Below are 12,862 nucleotides of genomic sequence, written 5' to 3' on the forward strand. Positions count from 1 at the left end.
TATTTCACAGGCCTACAAATGATGATTCTAAAATATTTTTTTTCCAAAAATCATTAAATTGTGAAAAAAATAATGTATATTATGCAAATACCGCGGTATTTTTGAAGAACCGAAAATTATTTTTTGACATCATCATACTATTTAAAACGCGTATTAAATACATTTGTTCCAAATGTAAAATAACGCTACTACATCTATAGTATTAAATTCTACAATCGGTTATGTCTTATATTATATATAATTATAATGAGTATAAATTAGACTTGTATACGTCATCCATAGGCCGGTAGGCTCGGCAAATTTATATAGAAACAGTTCGATTTCGTTCTTTTCAGGTGTTAAAATTAATTCTGAAGGATAAGTCTCTACGGATGTTTTCAAGGGTATGGCGAAAAAGGATTCGTCTGCATCACAATAATACGCATAATCAAATGGGCACCACGTCGTGCGTATACGCGAATGCACCAACTTTCCCCTAGCACTCCCTTGGAAGCCATTCAACTTAATTTTCCATTCGACAAAGAAGATGCCTCGGGTATGGCATATACTATGTAAAACGCATATATATATATATATATATAATGTTTGTGCGTAAAGCATACAGATATGCGTGTGTCTGTATACGTACAAAACAATAGTGAAACACAAAAGGGTCGTGTAATAAATTTCGCGGTAATATGTCAAAAAGTAGGAGCGTTTTTCTTTTAATCGCCCCCTCACGTTTTCGTCGCGAACAAAAAAAATAAACATTACTATACGCTTGAAAGCCACGATTTAAAATATATATATATATCTGTATGTGTACAATGATTTATAGAGTATATACGTCATATATAGAACAAAAATGTATTGTATATCGTATATTATATAATACATTTAATAGTATATTGATTACTGTCATTACTCATATTATTTTAAAATACATAGGTATGATATATATATATATCAATGTATTGCCAAAAAATAACCAATGCGACTTCAACGATATTCGCCCACAGATGAAAAAGAAAATGTAATATATTATCGCCACGGCCACAACGAATTGATTTCTTTAATACAATTTCTGGGGAGAATTATTATTTTTATTTAAAAACTTAAAATATGTTTGTTGTTTTTGAATATAAAATATACATGTATGGCTATAATACCATGTCTCGCATTGTTCTATACCCAAAATAATAATACGTGAAAAATAAAAATATTTACTAGTCAAGGTGATAGACTAGTACTATTGATAGAGATGTGAGGAGCTTATTGATTTCAAAAGAATCATCCATATACTATCATAATTGTACGAGTATAGGCACACTATTTTTACTTTTGTTACTGTATAGCTAGTCAGATAGAAATTACCAATTTATTATCAATTTTTTTTTATTATTCATTAACACCACACCATAAAAGTTACACAATTTTACGTTAACCAATTAATCTTTTCGATGTATAATGTACTTTCCGCATTCACGGTTTTTCGCACTGGCCATTGTAACAATAATGAAATTCATTTGGTGGGCACAGGTTGATGATAGTAATAATAATAACAGTAGACGATTAAAATGAGAGATTGACTAAAAAGTCACAAGATGTGAAAAATAATAAAACTTATAAGGTTTTGAGTAAATCGCCTCTATTTTATTTTGCACACGTACAATACAAACGCATGATATTTATTTCACGGTATTTATTATATATTATTTTGACGGAGAGAAGTGAAATACGTTTATCACATTTTACACGTTTCCTCGCGCTTTATTCTCAAAATTAAATTATTATCGTGTACTGAGCAGCGATATGTTATTTTTAGCGATGGCTACATACCTTTAAACCTGTTATCAAAACTACTTAACTACACACGAGCGTCGTGTTATTATAATTGTTACATATTCATTATTTTTGTTTAACAAATTTTTTTTTTTAAGTTTATAAATGATGAACATCAATAAAACTTAAACTATTTATATCTATCTATTGAAGAATTGAAAATTAAGATATATTTTTATTCATGGAAAGATTATATACGCGTAATTGGTCATATTTTGTAAGATAAATATAAAAATAAACAAAAAGCATACTTAAATATTTGTTAAAATGTAATAAGAACTTCAATTTTAATTTTCATGGATTCTAAATAGTTAACTACGAGGATTTCAATTTTTTTTGTTTTTTCTACGCTTAACTCTAAGTCAGTTGAAATTGTATTTTAAAGTTCAAAGGCAATTACGAAAATCGGAGAAATCTTAAACTATGTTCTGAATTAGGTAGAAATAAATGCATTCTGCTAACAATAAAAATGTTTGAAACCGTTAGGAATTAAAAATAATAATAAAGAGAAGAAAAATAAAACAAAGAAAATTATGCTTTCAATTATATCGTATTGTTATTTTAAATCGAATCTCAGCTGCATGAACACGTTTGGCAAATAATTTGTCTGTAGGAAAAACTTTTCATTTTCGCCGGAACGATATTATTTTTGTCACCATCCGAATAGCAGCTCGTTACTTCAAGCAGTTCAAGGCAACACAATATCACATTGAGTAGTATGTTTCGGCTGACCAAAGTGTTTTTATTTATTTAATGCAGTGTCAAACCGTAATAGCTTTGAACGCGTAAGATGATAATGAAAAAAATCAAAAAGATCGCCAGTTTTATTTCTCTTGAGTGTTATAGCCTCTATATAATATTATATAGTATTTCAACTATTGTTGATGCATTTGAAACATATATAGTTTGAAATGTAGAAGAGAAAAAAAACAAATTTTTACAACCTGAGTTTCTATACAACTACACGTTTTTCATGTAAAAAAAAACAACAATTTGCAATCGCTTTCCATTGGTACGAGGTTTGTCCTCACAGTTCGATCACTGTCAGCGTTGGCAGCTGGTATGGCTACGACAAAATATATATAATATCATTCAATCACAAAAAGTTTATCCTAGATAAATTTTAACTTCTATAAATCATCGATAAATATTCCACAATCAATCTAGCACAATGATATATTTCGCGATACATCGTTTATGGTGCGTGACAAACATACGATATTATTATTATATTACCATATGAAGTGAATCTGGTAAAAAATATATGAATGTTTTTCGTCAAAAGAATAACGACGATGATAGTCTAATCTTTGGCCGGACAATAAAACAAATCATTATTACTAACGCAGTAGCACCGAACCAAAATAATATCATACCGAATGGTACTTGACATTTTTGTATAGAACGTACTTTACACAAACCTGCTGGCGGGGTTTTCGTGACCCAGTGAAAAATGCAGTAAAACTCTCACAAAACAAGTATAATAAATCATTTCAGTATCTTTTATCGTATCAACGTGATGAAGACTGCTTACACAGTTTTATTCGCCTGTATAGGGATAATACAGATATATTGTGACGAAGCTACGCCACATACATGATACATTGATACTACCACTCACGGTAACGCTCCTTATATAATAATAAGATACGACAGCGAATCGACAGAAAATCTGATTACAATAATAAATAATATACAATATATTGAATTCTAGGACACCGTTGCACCATTTTCGAAAGACAATGTCTTGTTTTCCGTGATCACATGTTATAAGCTCTTGTAAAAACTTACTCATCGTAAAATCAAATGTCTCTATGTTTGATGATAATGCGTATTACGTAGTATTACATAGTGAAGTATTTGTTAGATAGGATTATTTTTACAGAACTTTATACTAGTATTGCAACAGAAGATGTTTTTAATATCAACATAAACTAATTTAACAACGAACATATATAATAGGTTTATTTGTAAATAATAAAACTAAAAATGTTTTAGAGTTACAGACTACAGCAGTTAGATTACAAGTGTTTTACTATAACAATAGAAATGGTATCTACTACAGTTTCCTACATTTTCCACATCGGTTTAAAATTAATAATTAAACATAAAATATAAAAATTATGAACACATCTGTCATAATATATTATAATATTTAAATTATTAATACATAAAAATATTTAAATATTGAATAGGTAATATGAGTCAAGTATAAAATTATATATTATAATAAATATGTTCGATAAAATCATTGTGTTAAGCAAAAAGTGTGGAGGTTATTATTATAGAAGACATTTTAAAGCATACAAAACTATGACAGAAATATTGAAACAAACGTTATGTTTATAATAGTAAAATAGTAACTGATAATAAGACGCATTTTATTCTATAGACAATTAAAAATATTAATAATCAACAAATTTCTAGGTTAAGCATTACATCAAAGTGGGCATTATCATATCTATATTATTTAGTAACTTTACTTGTTTTAAATTTTAATAAACTTTTTTTTCTAAATAAATAAAAATGACAATATTAAGTAGCAAGACTTCATTAGAATTTCATTAAATTATTTAATACATTCAATATACCAAAAATAATGTAATCTCCCTGAACACTTAGTAATGTAATAAATTTTCAAAAAAATATAACGCCATTATTACATTATTCAAAAAATATGTCCAAATTACCTAAAAAGTAATAGTTAGGCTAAATAGGTAGTATTGTTTTGATCAAAAATATTCTTAAAAATTGTAGAAATTGACAGTGGTATAATATAAAAAAGTCTTTAAAAATAGAAGTTATATGACAAAGTGTGAATTCGGGACATGAAAAGTAAAAAGTAGAGTGAAAAAATAATTTTAAAAGCATCAAAGCATTCAAAACATGTAAAACAATAGAAAAATGAGGAAAATTATGTATTCACAAAAAAGTCTAAATCATTTCAATGATCAGAGAGTAAAAATAAAATAAGATGAATAAAAAAGAAAATAATTTGAATAAAGGATAAATTGTTATGTAAAGATATCTTAGAGAAAATAAAATCTAAAATTTAATATACCGTTATACATCATTGTAGTTATAATAACTGCATATAAATGTTTATACATTAAATATAAACAAAGAAGACAATAAAATTTTGTATATTTTGTGTACCTTTCTGAATTATTTTATTATTATGTATATTAAATCTTTAAGATTAAGAGACATGAAAATCAAGTCAAAAATAAACTATTAAGTATTATTCGATGACTATAATAGCATGATTTGATATTTAGCGACAGGAATGCATTAAATCACCATAACAAGTACAGTGTTTAATCGTTTATTACCTATTATATGGAGCAATTAATATTCTAAGAGACAGTAATCGGAAAACATGTGAAAAAATCATAAATGACGAAATAGTGTCATAAAATAAAAATTAAACATTAGCATTAGATGAATTGCCTTCAAATAAAATTCCTCATAATTTATACAAACTTAAATAAAACAAGGTTTTCATAAAAAGTTGTTTTTAGATGACTGATAGAGATTATCGTAAAATATTTTCACTAACAATTCAATACTAATAGTTTGAGTAATTTTTATAGTAGATTCTGTAGAAAATTACAACAGTTCGGTATTATGTTTATAGAATAGGTGGGTAACTATAAAAATGTTGTATTACATTTTCGCAGAGGTAATCATAGTTATGTTATTAAATAGATATCAAATACATGCATTTTAAATCTTCTATAATTTCATTTCTAACAGTAACTTTTCACTTAAAAAATTCTCCTCCACTCCCTTGTAAAGTTCTTTAAACTAATTAATAACGTTTTCAGAAAATGCTAAGAAAATATATAGTTTTAAACTAATAAATTAATTTAATGTTTTTGATAAGAATAAATAATACGGAATACAAACACTGATAGTTTAAAATTGTATTATTCTATGCGAATATAAGGGTAAAAAATACTTAATAAGCTTATAAATGCTGGAATTTTTTTTCGTTTCAAAATAATTAATATAATATGATTTTTTTTTTGTATGGAGAAAAATATAATTATTTGGAAAGGAAAAATATTTTTGACTTTACAATGTACACACTCAAACAGACAATGTACACAAACTCAAGAAAGAAAATATTATAGGTCATTTTAATATATCTAATTATAAAATAGATTGGATGCTGAAAATAAAATTAAAAAGGTCATGATATTTTAAATATGAATATTTATTAGTACAATACAAGAAAAAAAATTATTCTAAAATATATGTTAAAATATGATAAATTTAATAAAAAAAAAAAAAAAAATGTAAAAAGAATATTTTTAAAATGTTACTTCGAGAAAATGAAATTTAAAAAGTACGAAAAATTGTTCATAACGAAATTAGAGATAACAAAGTGTACAAGATTGTTTCAAAAGATTTAAAATTACATTTGTACAGTCAAACTGAATACAATTGCGTTATCTGTATACAATGATAAAATACATTTAAAAGCTAGTATATAAATACACGTCTATGTCATGACTAAAATGATGATAATTGCTATTTTTCTTAATATTCATCCTCATCGATGTCATAAATTTTATAATAAACAATGATATCATTTTATAGAATAAAAAAACTTTTTAAACTCTAAATACTTTGCTACACAAATAAATTTCTAATTTATTTTTATACACATTTAAAATCGTAGTAGGTACTGAAGATTATTTTGATTATTTTATCACATTTCAATATGTTTTTATAATTTTTGGTGTTCATTTTATTATATTTTACACAAAACATTTTTTTTTTTAATTTACCTTTGATATTATTTATTAAATTGTTCAAATTTATAGGTAATATATTTTCTGTGTTTGTACTTTTATACACATAGTAATATTATATTTCTTGAATATTCATTGTAAATGTTTATTGATATTACGCAATGGACTAATTTGAATACGGAATACCAAGAATTTAAGAAATCAAAAAGCATTATATTTAATTGTAAATAATAATGTACTAGAATCAATCAAAACTGCATTGCAATCAAAATATCATATTGACATGAAAATTTATAATAAGAACAGTAGTTTTAAAATTAAAACTTTAACAACTAATATTGCTAAATTTGTTAATATCATATAAATATTAATGCATATTTCATAATAGGTTATAAATAACTTGATAGAAAAAAAAAATCGAAATATTTTAAAAGAATTAATATATTAGAACAAAATGAGAGAGAATATTTAATAGGAATATGTGATAAAAAAAACATGAAAATAATGAAATTGTTGAAGTAAATGACATTACATGAATAATAGACACCAATCATAATCTGTTTGACGTTTATAAAACGCATACCTAAATTCATCAAATCCTAATTTGGAAGCATTATTTGTATAATCATTTTATGTAAATCATATACCCACATATTTTATTATGCAATAAATAATAAACAGTACAAAATAAAATAATTTAACAATACATTTTTAATGATATTTTTGTAAATATAAATAATTTACTGACCGTTATTGCAATAATTATTATCATTCCAACAGGCAAAAGTATACTATAATTTTATTCATTATTTTAAAATATACTGTTATTGAGCATACAATTATTATTTTATTATTTTTTTAATAATCGTTAATATCAACTTTTCGAATTTGCTGTTTTTAGAACAAAACTCGTCCGCGTTATGATCAAAAGTCTGTAGTTCTATCTTTCTTACCTTCTCGTACAATGTGTTATTCCAAGTTTTAGATTTTTTATAGATTTTATTAATTTTAAAACAATCATAGTTTGTGTAACTAAATCTCGATACTTAAAATATCATATTTATTGCAAATGTTGAACTCTTATTCAAAACAATTGTAAAACTCAAAGTATCTACTTCTCTTACATATATTTTATTTTATATCAGTTCTGTCCAACAATTGTTACATTAGCAATATACAAAATGTCCATAATTTTCCTCATGCACACTGCTTACCAACTATTGTTATCAAATAATATATATCCTTACTAACTTCCTGCTTTCCATTTGAAACTATCGTAGTTATTTGAATACATAATGAAAATTAAGTATATTTATTACACACTTTTTACAATGAATTCAGAACGGGTGTGTACTGACATTGCAGAAACCGGAAGGGTGTTAGGATTTGTTTTTTTGTGTTTAATATTTATACAAACTCCATTCGTGCAATAATAAAATATTGTGGGAGTCTATTTTTTCGGCTATAATTAAGGTGCATGCTGTTTTTTGGTTCCGGTCAACTTTATTCATAAATATTAATTAATTACAGCTAGGAAACATAATCGCTGATATCAAGATAACGATTTTTTCCATATTTTTTTTATTTTTGTTGTAAAGCCATTAGGTATATACAATACAGAGATTATTGTAAAAACTAGAAAACAGGTTGTACTGAGTTACATTTATGTAACGTGTGTAGAACGAGGTTTCATGGTACGAAAAAATAAAGTATGAGTGCGCAAAGATATCGTAATATAAAATTCCTATTCATAACTACTTTATGGTTTTAAAAACCTACAAATGTTCTTCGTTCAGGGATTAGTTTAAATATTAAATATTACTATGACGAGTAAATGTGATATTGACTATAGTTAAACCGTGCAATCGTGTTCGATATTTAAAACATTTCTTAGAAAAATAAAATATTGAACAATTTTCTTTCAAAATTGTTTCTAGTTCTAATATATAGCAAATAATTCACAGGTATTTGTACGATTTCAAGCTATCGTCACCTATTTATAGATTAATTATCCTAAATCTCATGTCTTTATAACTTGTCCATACACGAAAAGAATATTTTCGGAATCTAAATAATTGTATACTTTAGGCTAAGAAATAAAAATTAAGTACTGCCATTAAAAATTGAAAAAACTTAAATAATAACTACAATAAAAACCCTTATACAGTGAAAAAAAATCATAAATATTGAAGTATAATATTTTTTAAATTTAAATTTTCAATGACAAATTAAATTTTGCGTATGCAGTTCAAAAAAAAATCATACTAATAAATGTTAAAGAAATAATGCTCTAACCGTATACAACTGTAAAATAATAAAGGCGGAAAGAATATTTTAAAATTAAAATACTTGGGAAAATAATTATTTAAATCAATTTAAGAGTAAAAAAAGAGGTAAAAAGAATTACAACTCGTCCTTTTCAAGTTCATATTACGACTGAGATTGACGCGTTTTGGGAATAAATAAATAATGTAAGCTTTTTCTACGGTGGGTCTTAAAAAACAAAAATACCCATTAAAATGATTATAAAAACACAGTCATACTCCATAAAATGATTTAATTTAGACTCTTTTAAATTTTTAACGAATTTTCAGAATTTTTTTCTCGGTATTTTATACATTTTTCCATAAAAGTTTCTTATTTAAAATACATTAAAATATAATATATTGTTTAAATCATAATATAGGTACTGTATTTCTAGTGTTTAAATTAGTAACTATAATCTGATGATCCATCATTCGTTTTTATTTATGAAAAGATACTCCATAAATGTGAATTTAAATTTTAAATTTAGAATGCAATTTAAAAATCTATCAATTAAAGACATAAGTTCAAAGCATTAAGGTTATTAGAATAATACAATACAGTTTTTTTTTTAAAAAAAAAAAAACTTGAGAGATCAGTAAAAAAACAATTATACTACATTCCAGTGGTTTAAAAAAAAATTAAATGAATATTATATGACTAAATAATACATAATTATATATTTATATATTTAAATAATATCAATTAAATACAGTTTAAGTTAAATTTATAACTTAAACTGCAACTAAGTGAACTTTGTTAACTTTGAAATAAAACCACCGCAAAGGTGTTGACGGGTTAGAGTATACTGTGGATTTCCTGTCAGAAGAGGGTCCAAAAAAAATTAATTTAAACTTTTAATTGGGCTTTCTCTTCACGTCCAAAAGGACGAAATTTTGTTTTTTTTTTTTCATGAAGGACGTGCAACAACAAGAATAAAATTAGTACATACCGCTACGTGTCAGTAAAAAAAAAATATATATATTTTATACTATAATAATTTTTTTTTCTTTGATTAAATGTCATGGAAACTCAAAAATCAACTAAGTATACAAAATAGGTAAACTTAATTTTAGGTTATTTTAGGTTATGTGTTTGTGTACATTTCTAATATATCATCGTATCACACATCACTGCGCACTAAACATTTTATAGTGGAACATACAGATCACAAATTGTAAAGCATGTGTTTTTTTTTTAAAAAAAAGGATAAATTTTAGATATCGAAAAGACCAATAAAACTAAATTGACTTTTTGTGATAGGTATTTTAAGCACAATAAAATAAAATAAATGTATAAGTATTATGAATTTCACTTATAAAACGATGATTGCACGGCAATTTGGTTAGGCAATTTAGTTACTCCATTTGGCACAGTCCATTTTTCCGATTTCATATCATAAAAAAATTATTTTTCATTCCTGGCATTTCTGATCACTATAAACAGCTTATTCTTCTAAGTTATAACCAGTGAACACTTAAAGCGGTGACCACTATATTATGATATTATAAATACCTACATTTCAATAATAACACTAACTATTTTTACACTCGTATATAAAAACTAACAACTAAAATGCATCTTCGTCTTTTTTCCCGAATCATAATTTATAAACTACTTTTTTGCCCTATATTATTTTTCAGTAAAAAAATGAATACTTTTATTATTTGTTTAAAAAAAATAATTGTTATTATAATTTTTTTTTGTTTTTTAATATTACATAAATATTATTTTACAAAAAAATATGTATTAATAAAACAAAAAGTGTAGTTATAAAATAGCAAGATTATAAGCTCTACCCAAAAAAATCTATGTTATTTTTAATTGAGTAATATCGATAGAAATCTAATTAGTCTTTGTTTGTGTGAACTCTGATTTTAAATCTTATGTCAAATTAGGTAAGGTCAAAATTAATATTTCACTTGAATTTTTAACTTTTTCTGTATCTAATAGTTTAATAGTTTAGTTTAAACTGAATGAACTAAAATCATAGGCTTTTAAAGATATTGTACAATATATAAATTGTGAATAGTGATTATATTCAAATAATCGTCAAACAAATTTAAAAAAAAAATAATGAAATATAAATATAATTTTTGTAAATTGCATCAGATTTTTTACCAGAATCTGTATACTGGCATACTTTGAAACTATTAAGGAGTAGGAATACCAAAAAATTGAGAAGTATATTGTACGTAGGAGTTACACGAGGTATAAAACCCAAAACTCGATTATTTCTAAATTAATAATAAAAAAAAACCTTTTTCTATTTCCACAAATATTATATCAGCTCTTTAAATTATAATTGTAGTATTTATTTTATATAAAAAAAATATTGCATTATTACATTTCTCAGAAACACGAAAACTCCCAAAAATATTTATAAGGGATGGGAGGGGGTTGTTAAAATTAATTTAAAAAATAAAGGAAAATTTTTTTTATATATTTTATACGATTTATTTATAGGGCATTTTAATGTTTCATCATTATTATCATTAGATATGAATATTTTTCAAAGTATTCAAACTACCATAAGATTAAGTAATCCAGTTATTATTTAAGAGAATTCTATACTATTTATCAAAACTTAAGTATTCTATATTTACTAAATTGACGTGCAACAGATAACACTTAGGAAAACAAACTTAAAATTAGGTTAGGGGAGGCAAATGATCCGTTTTGCTTCTCCTTCTTATGGGAAACAGGACACAAAAGTTACATATATGTTAAAATTGTAAAAAAATTATAATACAGTCTCGTCATCATTCATTCTGAAGTACTTATATTCGTCGAATACATACGATTCAAGTTTAAAATCAACATTTATTTCAGTTACTATATTGTAGAATTCTGGGAAAATAAAACTTAAATATGAAAAAATAATTTAGTGTTGATAATTCAAACTTAAATTTCAGATATTTGCATGGATCGACATTTATAATTTGAATAATGCTTAATAACAAAAATTTTAAATCGGGTTTCTTAATACAGCAAGTACATAATAATTTTTCGAAAAGCCTTAAAAATATGATCTCTATTACGACTATAATTTTTTATTGATAAATTTCACGTATTATATACGATTACAACATATTACTTATAATATATTATTTAAAATAATATGGATTAAATCGAATTTCTCTAAAACCTACGGAAAGGCTTGCGAAGTTTACACACTTAATAGCGAGCTAACAACGAAGATTCGTTTGATCAGAATAATACCAGTATTAGAGAGTAACACCGTAGAGTTTATGGAGTATGGGACCGGAAAGATTTTCATAAGTTAAGTTACACAGGTGGAAGCGTTATATAAGTATTATAAGATATTATTATATATAAAATAATAATATATTGCATGTAGACAGAGACTTACTTATAAATAAGTTGTACAACGCAATTTCGAACTTAGATGGTAAAATGGTTAATTACAATATACAGGTATAAATAACAATATACTAGAATAAATGTAGCAAGAATTTATATTATACATTAAAAAAAACCTATATTATTATAATGTATTGACCCGTGAAATCAATATTCAGTGCTATCGTCTATCGTTAGATAGAAATACATGTTACGTGTTAATATAAATTTATCAAACCGAAGTGGAAAGATGATAATTGATGATAATATTTGGATTTAAACTATTTTACTTTGTCGTCTGAAAAAACTGTTATTACTAATTATTATACGTATTACACATCTTAAGGCTATGTGCCTATGTCTACGTGGACTGCTAATGCTATATAAGTAAATGTATTATATTATACTATGTACTCGTATTCATACAAATATTCTAATTTTTAACAATAATTATTTAAATAATACATAAATATGTTTGTCTATGAATAGTATAGTATAGTATGTACTCTTACGTTATGTACGAATTAGATATATTCCATTTAGCTACTTGTTAATTTTAGAAATGTAACGAACGGCCTTTTGTTTGAAATCGCATTATTTGTAGTGGTTATAAT

At 24.8% G+C, this 12,862-nt stretch overlaps 1 protein-coding gene across 4 annotated transcripts in view; it reads right to left on the minus strand.

Annotated features, from left to right (window-relative positions):
* LOC114133119 (neuropeptide Y receptor type 2-like) overlaps positions 1-12,862 on the minus strand; it is a 172,989-nt gene that overhangs the window by 93,230 nt on the left and 66,897 nt on the right. The window lies entirely within an intron of this gene.

This window comes from Aphis gossypii, chromosome 3 (genome assembly GCF_020184175.1).
Source record: "Aphis gossypii isolate Hap1 chromosome 3, ASM2018417v2, whole genome shotgun sequence".
In the NCBI taxonomy this organism is placed as follows: domain Eukaryota; kingdom Metazoa; phylum Arthropoda; class Insecta; order Hemiptera; family Aphididae; genus Aphis; species Aphis gossypii.